Genomic DNA, 10,730 nt, shown 5'->3' on the forward strand with positions numbered 1-10,730 from the left:
CATCAGATTTGAAAAGAGTGTATATGTTCAAAAATAAATTCAATTCACAAAGTCTTCACAAACATCAAATAGTGTGCATTTTCCATACTGTCCCAACTTTTTCAGAACTGGACTTATACTTGGAAACTGTTTGGTTCGTTCGTCTGGGAGATCCCATCATGGTTCTACTTGAAATCATCACGGCTGTATCGGCAGTAAACAAAGTAGCACTTCTCATCTTACCTTTAAATGAGTTATAGTATGCTGTATATACAAGTATTTTAAATCTGCAACACTGACTATACAATTTACTGTTTTGAGGAGTAAAGTATACATCACTTATTAAAGTTAGCCGGCTAGCTTGTTGCTAAAAAAAAACAAGACAAACCTTAGAATCTTCCGTATTTTTCCCACATGGATCTTGAATGCACAGAGGTTGGAAATAACATAATTCTGAGGTCAAATACAGCATACAGTATGTTCTAGGATTCCACATAGAATATCATTTTCAAGGGTTCCCATATTGGGATGGTCTTAAGTGGCTGTAAGGGTTCTAGGTTTAATAACTTTTCTAGCCTGCTCTAACTTTTCAAACTCTCAGACTATTTCTCTGATCCTCAGACTGTTTTTTAAAAGTTTTTATCAGTTGACATACCAGTACACACGGAGCGCAAGCATATATTTTATCTTGTGTTTCAGCTTTGACGAGTATGGATGGATTCCTGATATGGGTGCTGTTTGATGACCCACTCTGCTCATTTGTAACGGCACTGAGAAACAAAAGAACACTCACGACTAGCCTCAACATCAAGACTAGTTTGATTATTTCATTATTACATGAAAACACTGCTTATGGCTCTTGTGATTTTCATCTCACTTTTAACTGCAGGTTTCTAGCAGGCTTGTATATCACAAGAGCATATCTTAGCCCTAACCGCAAGTAGTGATCTAGATTTACTTTCCTAATGTCAGATTGAAGACAAGTACACATGATCTGAGCAGACAGGGTTTACTAGAGCTTTAATTGTGGAGTAAACACACAATATTAACAGCTTAATTTAGATCCCTAAACAAAAAAAACAGAAACTGCTCTTCACCCAGATATGAAGAGTGTGACAACACTGATCTTTTGATCTGGATTTTGTAGACTGTGTAATTAAATCATTCTGAATCAAACTGCCCTGTGATGAAAATCAACTTTATTGTTTGCTCATTATCTCTGCACATGCTTTAATTCCTGAAATATGGAAATTACTTTCCTCCATTGATTACTCCCCTCCAGTGTACACTTGTGTTGTGATTAAAGTTGGGCTGGTGAAAATCTCTTTCAGCACCTGTGTGTTGAGATGAGAAAACAGCATTAAAGATTCTTCATCTCCTCTTGTGTGTTTGGGGAGGAAAACAGGATTGAGACACTACAGCATCGATGCACACAGATGGGAGCATTACACACACAAATAGTTGTTAATCTCACACAAACGCACATCTCTTCAGGGAGCTAAAAAATATGCATTGGATATATCTGTGCCAGCAGCATCCTCTGTCAGTGTTCTTTTAATTACCAAATGTTATCATTTCCATATCAGAACTTTGTGGAATAAACTGCACTTCAAATTGTTTTTCTGTACTTTGGTTCAGCGGAGTGATGTACTGTACCTTTTCATTTTCAGATCTCTTTCACCTTCTAGGTATTTTGCAGATGCATTTGCTACTTGAATTGATTCAGTTTTATACCATATATATTTAAAACAAAAAAAAATAAATAAAATACTGAGGAATATATGGGAAAGGACAAGACTGAAAACACAAAAGGGTTTTTTTGTTGTTGTTGTTATTGTTGGTGGTGGTAGTTGGTGGTGGTCAGAAAAATGATCATGAATCATCAGACAGCCTGCTAATTTGATCCAATACCAGGTACACTTTTCCAGCACCTCACACATACTGCTATGATCAACATATCTGGTCTAGTTCCTACCATCACACTAGTGATGGGAAGTTTGGATCATTTTACTGACTCGGATCTTTGAATCTAATTCAGCAAAATGAACGAATCTTTTTTCGAGTCATTTCGTTCATTTTGTTAATTTCAGCAGGATATAATTAAAATGTTACATGTTAAATTCCCCAACACAACTAGTACTTACGCAAACGTTGATCACATTTGGAATGAAAAATAAACTATAGGCTAATGCAGCCAAGGCCGAATTTTGAGAAATAGAAATGATTAATTAATAGCTTAGCTGGGTCTTCAGGCTATGCAGTCTGTTAGTTCACCTCACCTCCCAATAGGAGTTGTTCTTCCTTTTGTCACGTCACTTTTGTCACGTCACATTTGTCACGTCTGTTCCCTGGAAACGGAAATGATTCGTTCACGTCTCGAGTCTTCGGGTTCGAGTCGTTCGTTCATCCCGTGACCGCCCCATAGGCTGAATGCAGTGGAGGTGTGACGTGATGAACGAACGACTCGAACCCGAAGACTCGAGACATGAACGAATCATTTCTGTTTCCTGTACAGAACCTGTGGGGACTCACTCTCTGAGACAACTCGTTGTTCCTGAGTCATATTAAAGATTTGTTCAAAATGAATGAATCGTTCACGAACGACACATCACCACATCACAACTGCGTGACACCTCAGCTTAAGAAACCCATGCCCGAACCCCACTTTTGTTGCTAACTATAGACCTGCTTCCTTCCATCTATTACTAGATAAAATCCTGGGAAGCTCTCTTCATGACCTCCAGGATGCCAACTAGTTAGTTCCATTCTACAAAAAGTGCACTGTGAGCAACCACTGAAACTTTGATGCTGTGAATCACCAGATCTGTATTTAGATTATTGCTGTCTACAGGATCGATCCTACCATGAAGCATACAGAGACTCAATTTCATGCTGAAGGACTCCCTCAAGGCTTAGTTCTTGGTCCACTCTTGTTCTCTCTATATAACAGAACAGGTTTCATGGCTTCTTTTATCTGCAATGTTAATGACACACAGCTTTTCTTTTCCTTCATCCACCAGACAAGTTTTTCAGAAGATATCTGCCATTCTGTCATCTACATTCCTGGATTGCAACCCATCATCCAAATCTTAAACTTGACAAAACTGATAGATCTATGTAACATTCCGTTCTTTTGTGATGAATGTGACAACACAGAGAACACAAACACTTTATTTTTATTGTTATGACCGGCTAACGTCTGGATCTCTCAGGACCCTACCATGCATTCCAAGGAGTTACCAGACAACGCATTTCCAATGTATATTGAGCCTTTTTCCCAAATTCTTCTTCCATGAATGGGATACACAATAACTTCAGAATACAGGACACACAAATATACAGCATAGACAGAAAACTACATGATATTCTTCTGAACCATATATGGGATACATTAAAAGTTGCAAAAACATTTCCCTCTGCTTGGCCTGTCAATCATCACTGATAGCATCACATTGACCACCAGATCCTGCAGAGATCTGATTATATCTGATAGCTGTATCTGATTATAGAATCTACTCAGCTAATCATATCAGCCTTGGTTATTTCTACTGCAGCTCTCTGCTACAGGGCATTCAGAATGCTGCTCCTATAGTTCTCACATGTGATACACCCCCACCCCCCATAGAGGTCACTCCACTGGCTTCCTGTTGCAGCTGGTCTTTGCATTCTAGGCATTGCAGGGCTCTGCACCACATTATCTATTCACCCTGGCTCAAAACTAGGTCTGATATTCAACCTTAGAGCTCCTGGCGTGTACTTCTCTAAGGTATAAACATGACACTAGAGCTCTCTGCTTCAGTGTACTAACTTAGTAGCAGTGGAATGAACTTCCTTCTTGACTGAGAATGTCCTCACGTCTCTATTCCTTCCACAAAGCTCTAAAGGATCTTCATCTTCAGACAGCATCTATTATAAATTGTTAATTTTCTCTGCACACTTACTTTGCATTGACTATATTTTGTATTACTTCTTGGTTTTCTATTATTTGTATGAGTATTTGTGCACTTAGGTTTGAAATTGTTTCTTTTGTTGCTGTCTATACACTTAGGTTGAAATGGATGTTGTTTTGGGTTTGTTTTTTGGGTTTTTTTTGTAATTACCTAGACCACTCTAGCACTTGCACAACCTAGCATTTGATCACTTTGCTTTCAAAACATTGCAAGTCACTCTGGGTAAGAACGTTTGCTAAGTGACAATGTAACTATAACAGCATGCATGTTTCACTGTACTGTACGTATGTCAGTGCTTTAAGAAGGATATGCTTTAAGAAGGATAATTAAAACCTGGATTTTATGGAATTAAAATGATTGTGGTGGCTTATGCTTTGTTTTAGGACAAAATAAAACATCAGATTGGGTATGTAAACAGCTTTTGGATCCTCTCAATTGTAATATTTGACATGGGTAAAGACACTTAGGCTAAACCACAGTTCACATATGTCACAAATTTGGCACATGATATCGCTAAACAGCATCAGCATCACCACTCCTTGTTTTGTTTTTTTGTTGTTGTTTTTTTTTTTTACAATCAAATAAAACAGGCTTTTTTTTTTACTTGCTTACTTAATGTAAAAAAAAAAAGACTTGACGTGGTACATGCTGATTTTTAATCAAATTTGAGGTAGCATAGTGGCATAGTGGTTAGCATGTTTGCCTTACACCTCCAGGGTCGGGGGTAGGCTGATTGACGTGCCTAAAGTGTCCGTAGTGTATGAATGGATATGTAAGTGTGTATGTGATTATGCCCTGCAATGGATTGGCACCCTGTCCAGGGTGTACCCCGCCTTGTGCCCAATGCTTCCTGGGATAGGCTCCAGGTTTCCCCGTGAATCTGAAAAGGATAAAGCGGTATAGAAGATGGATGGATGAACTAGCATAGTCACTATAGTCACTCTTGTCACTATAGTGTCAAGTCACTACAAGTCACTCTTGTAGTAGGCCTTCTTTTTTTCCTTCAGTTATTGTCGTTTGACGTCATTGTCAAACTTGTAACTGCAGGAGAAACCTGCAACTGCAATGAGATACTGTAAATATTAGTGCAATAAATTACCTTATTCTTTATACCAACAATAACACATCTGATGAAATCTGTCTGCAGATTGGATTGGATATATTATTTCACCCGGAGTAAATTACATAAAAATGTAGATTCAGAGCACGAGTTGCTTGTAAATGTCACCGCCAGTGTTATATTCACAGGAAGATGTGCAAAACGTCTTAAATGGCTTTTTTAATACTGTTGTAAAGCAACAGGGGGAAACCGAAAAAACTGTAGACTACTTGTTTAATATCAATAAATGCCCTTAAATATATCAAATAGGTCTATGCAGTGTTATTACAATATTTAGTAAAGAACAATGAATTGAAAGCTACAATTTTGTGTAGGTGAACTTTTTAACTATGCATTCGTCCCCCTTTTTAAGTTCTTCACTTACGTATCATTTCATAAAACAGATTGTTCCAGTCCTTGATTATGATTGGCTGAGCCACATCCGCAGCTGTTGTAAATTACTCTGTAAGCACACACCTGTGACCTCATTACATCGGTATTACTGCGCCAAACAAATTGTTTCAAAATGTCAGCTTTTGTTAGCATTTGTTATACTAATAATTTGTTTCTGGAAGAAAAATATATATATATTCAACAGCCGTGTTTTCTTTTAAATATACATTAGAGTTTAGCAGTGCAGTAACATAGAGCACAATAATAAACCAGATTACAATGCTAATGTTTGTTTTGTTTTCGTTAGCTCACGTTACCCCTTCATAATAAAACATATAATGAAGCTGTTCCTCTTTCAATAAAGGCGGTTGATATCAAACTGAAAGGTGCCACCTACTGGACTGGAGTATAACCGAGTATAAAGCGTTATATTCACAGTGTGTTGCTGCATTATGCTAAATGTTGCTGAAGAACTACATTTCTTGGTGGAAAAGTGATTATTTGTTATCAATAAATTATTTCCAGGCACCCCTTAACTGTTCCAAAATCACTGTAAACCATGGCCTCGCTGGGCTTATTGCTTTATTAAAGCTTAGAAGTTTTCAGTATTAATATCGGTATCGGAAAAGAAAAAGTGATATCGTGCCATCTCTAATGACAACACATATTTAGAATATTGGTGTACCCCACCCTGTAAACCCACCCGCCCTATAAACCCCACCTGCCATCTAACTCTACCCACCAAGCAACCGCCACCCACCCTGTAACCCCTCCTACCAAATAAACCCCATCATTTGGAGCTACTAACCCCACACTATAACCTGACCCCAATAACCCCATTCTTTAAACTCCACCCACCATATAAAATACCTTATAAACCCTGCTCTTTAACTCCACCTGACCACCTAGGTGGTCTTTAAATAGGATGGAATAAGGGTGTACATCATTTATTAGAGCGTCAGCCATTTTGTGTGATTTGTGCTGAATATATGTATTATGTTCAGATATGTGTTTATATTATGTCTGTTAGAAGAAGGTTTCTTTTGGTTTGTTTGGCTTTTTTTTACTGGGTGTGAGGGTGTATGGAAACTTACTATCTGTGTCCGTCTGGATAGCTTCTGACTCTAGTTGTCAAATATAAAGGCTCAAACATTTTCACTTACATCACCTCAGTGTGAAACACAAACACCGATACATTCTGTCTAATGATGACAGAAGTGTCAAGGACATTCTCACTCAGCAGAACGCTTTTATCACCCACCATTTTCCTCTCGCCTTTTCTCTATAAAAACATCTGTGTACTGTACACTGACAGACTGACTGATGACTACAGTGCTGTATTGATCTTCTGTGAGCGTTTAATAAATGAAGAACTGAAAACTCCAGTCTTGCATGCGCCAGATTTCTGCTAGACAAATGCACATCTCAAACTGAATTACTAAAGATAGAAACAATAGAATAGTATCCATAACAACTCTTTCGCTTGTAATCCTTCAATCAACAATGCAGGCTCATTAAACAATTTACATACATACAAAGAATTGAAAGTGTTTTTAATAACTATGGGCAAGTATCCAAGTCCAGAACCTATTATCACCTGCTGAAGCAACAATATGAATGTTTTCAGTATGATCAATCAAATAAATATTTTTAAAATAGCCTCACAAATAAAATAATTAAAAATTACACCCCAGCTTGCATCCTAGGCCAAATTCTGGCAGGGTGCCCCCCCACCCCACCCCATGTATATTTTTAGTAGTCTCATTTGGTCATTTTCTCGACATTAGAAGCAAGTTATTGCTTTCAAGATGAGTTTAAAATTGCTGAGTTCAAACGACTGCTTAAAAACAACTTCCAAAGTTTTATTCATATTCATAAAATCCATTCAGGAAATCCATTCTTTAGAGGAAGTCATATATGATAGCACTGCTAGTAAATAGTAAGATTAATACTCCTAGAGCATACAAGTCCCTTTGACTTGCAAAAAAAAAAAAAAAAAAAAAAAAAAAAAAAACATCTTTCTGGAAAGTGTTTAAACGTGTTTTATACCACAGCACTTTTGAATGCTCAGTTCTGATTGAAATGGTGTTCATTCATTTTCTATAACAGCTAATGCCACCTGCACGCTTTATAATAATCCATGTGTTCTAATATGTTATCGTTTCTACACACAGGAACTTGACCTTTTCCTGTGAAGAGAAATTTAGTTAGTATTTATGGAAGGAGTCTCCAGTGTAACAGTCGGAGAAAAGCTGTAACTAGGTTTTCTGACACGGGAAAGTCTCCAGGATGGAGGATTCTGCAGTTTCTCAGTGACATGACAAGTTGCATTATTTTTCTCTTCAAGGGAGAGGGGGAAAAAGAGAGACTGAAGAGAACAGAAAGAACCATAAGAATGCTGTGCACACTTAAAGAAACTGATGGCTTTGTTTTAACGTCTTCATTATTTTAAAGCATTTAATGCTCTAGCACCTGTACTTTTCACAGGTCTAAGTACATTTACATTTATTTGTTTAACAGGTGCTTTAATCCAAAGTGACTTACAAATGAGGAAATACAAGCAAAGTGATACATCAAGCGGCGAACAGTACAAGTAGTGCTACCATACAAGATATTTAAGTGAGTGTAGAGGAGCAAAATGCACAGAGTAGGGGACAAATTAATTCATGGAAGAGGTGGGTCTTTAGCCTGATTTTGAAGATAGTGACGGATTCTGCTATCCAGATTGAGGTTGGACTGTTCTTGCAAGTCTTGCACATGAACACCAAGGCCTTGATTTTGATGCAGACAGCTACAGGAAGAGGGAGACAAAGAGGGGTGTGACATAGGTCCTTTATGGCTGGACAAAATCAAGACGCGCTGCTGCATTCTGAATCATCTGAAGGGGTTTGATGGGAGGACTGGGAGTAGTGCGGTGCAGTATTCCAGTTTTGAGATAACAAGAGCCTGGACTAGTAGCTGTGTGGCATGATGAGACAGGGTCAGATTTTCTTTATGTTATACGGAATGAACCTATACAGGGCCATACAGTTGTTGAAATTTGGTCTGCAAAGTTTAAGTGGACATCGAAAGTCACCCCAAGGTTTCTGGCTGTCCTGTTTGGCTTGTGTGTGGTTGAGCCTAGCTGTATGGTGAGATTGTGGTTGATTGAGGGGAGTATTATATACTTGCAACTGAATACATTTCAAACAAACATTTTGTATAACTTTTGGATTGGATGCCTGCAATTATTTCATTTTATACCATAGTGCTGTTGAGTTCTCAAATCAGATTGGTCAGAAGGTGTTGACGAGTCTGCTATACGAGCACGACTCTGAAAATAGTGACATCTATAATTCAGATTCTCATACATTATTTCATAAAAAGATACAAAAAGTCAAACGCATGTTGTTATTTAACAAAGAAAAATAAATTCTCCTTGATATGGTGAGGTTTTCTGTAAGGAGATGAATATTTAACATCTACGGCAGGAGTCTCCAGTGTCAGGGCCTTGTAACAGTGAGTAAGTTTTCCACTTTGAGAAAGTCTTCAAGACAGATGAGTATTGCTTTGCGGTTTCTCAGTAACACGTCCAGCTGTAGTTTTTGTACTATTGATTCCAGGGAAAGAAAATGCAATGACTGTTCATAGCTGCTATAACTTTGTGATTACAGGAACTAACTTGCTTCGCAGACGTTCATTATTAAATAAAAATTATAATCATTCCCAAATGACATGATATAGGAGGAATAAATCATTTCAGCATGCGCTGTTGTAGGGAAACAATCAACTTTGGGGTCGTAACAGTGACCATGTTCACATGCACATCAAATTCCAATTAAGGTCTACAGTATATTCGGGTTGCAGCCATATTCCGAATACGATGTTTATATGCGTACAGACATCAGACCAGTCCTGTATACATGGTTGGTGTAAGTATGCCTGAGTTGCCATTCCTAAATACCTAGCCTATAGCTAGGTATTTAGCTACACGGAGTGACTCCACTTCATGTTATATATACATAAGGAAACACCCCATTGTTGATTATTGTCCCATAACAGCATGCCCCAACGTGTGTTATTCCTTACATACTGTATATTGTTTAGCCTTACGGTTTCATTAATTGTCCTTTATTGTTATTTATTGGGGTTTTTTTTGTTTAGCTTATTAATTATATACTGCAGTACTATGTGTTTAAAGCACTATAGAGAGTTGCATTAAATCTATGAAAGCGTTCTCTCCATTTATCATAGGAAGTATTGAAATGCATGACAGCACAGAAAGACAGGACTAAATAAGAATAAGGTGCTTGTGTGATCATGCCACTCACGTCGGCTTCAGTGCATCCTGTAGCACCTGCACAGCATTAAAATGCTGCTCTTAATTATTTTTGGTGAATAAACTGGGTGTCAAGGGAGGAGTTACAAGGAGAATGTTTAAGAAGCGTAGCCAGGAATGAAGTGAGCCTGCCTACAGATGTGACGGCGCAAATAGGTATTTCTTGTAAATTTACAGAGCTTTAATTGTGTTTTTAGACCCATCGGGGCAGCTGGTTATTCAGACGCCAGGCCTTTGTTGCATAATTGAATGACTAAGAGAGCAAGAGATAGGAATAAATAATATACAGTATAGGTATGCTTAGGTGGATTAGTATACAGTGGACAGCGTGTTCTGTAGTATAGGATGAGAGAACTTCACACAGGGTATATGTGACATAACCGTGAAATATTACAGTAATTACATCGGAGTGTGTTGATAGGATTGTAGCAGACGAATGGGAATTAAAATGATGGAAATAAAAAGAAAGAGAGAGCTGTATCATGGGATCTGGGACAAAGGAAACTCCAGGGGAAATACTAATTAGATATTTGAATTGTGAATTGTGGGGGGAAAAAACATACAGTATTGGTTGCAGGGGAAAATGAAAAGACGTCTTTGTTGTAAGGGCTGTGGTTTGGAGCCGTGTTTCTGAAGTGTGCTAGGAAACATCTGATGAAGAGATCATGCCCTGATACTACGGAGGAATGATGAGATGACATGATCTTCTATACATCTTCATTCAATCCCAAAATAACTTCATATTCACTAGTAACTACGTGGTGTGGTGTGCTATATCCATAATGGAACGCCATTATCGGATCATATCTGTTGGAAATGCGCTAATCATTTTCAGCCTAATATTATTCAGTGCTAGAGCTGGCACTGAGCCAATATCCAGGATTGGTAAAGGGTTGATACCAGCGAAAAACTGTAGTTCGGATATCAGAGAAAATCCCATAAAAAATGAAAAAGATTGGAATTGGATTTGGAAAATATTTGCAACTGGGAA

This window comes from Ictalurus punctatus, chromosome 1, assembly GCF_001660625.3.
Source record: "Ictalurus punctatus breed USDA103 chromosome 1, Coco_2.0, whole genome shotgun sequence".
Lineage (NCBI taxonomy): Eukaryota > Metazoa > Chordata > Actinopteri > Siluriformes > Ictaluridae > Ictalurus > Ictalurus punctatus.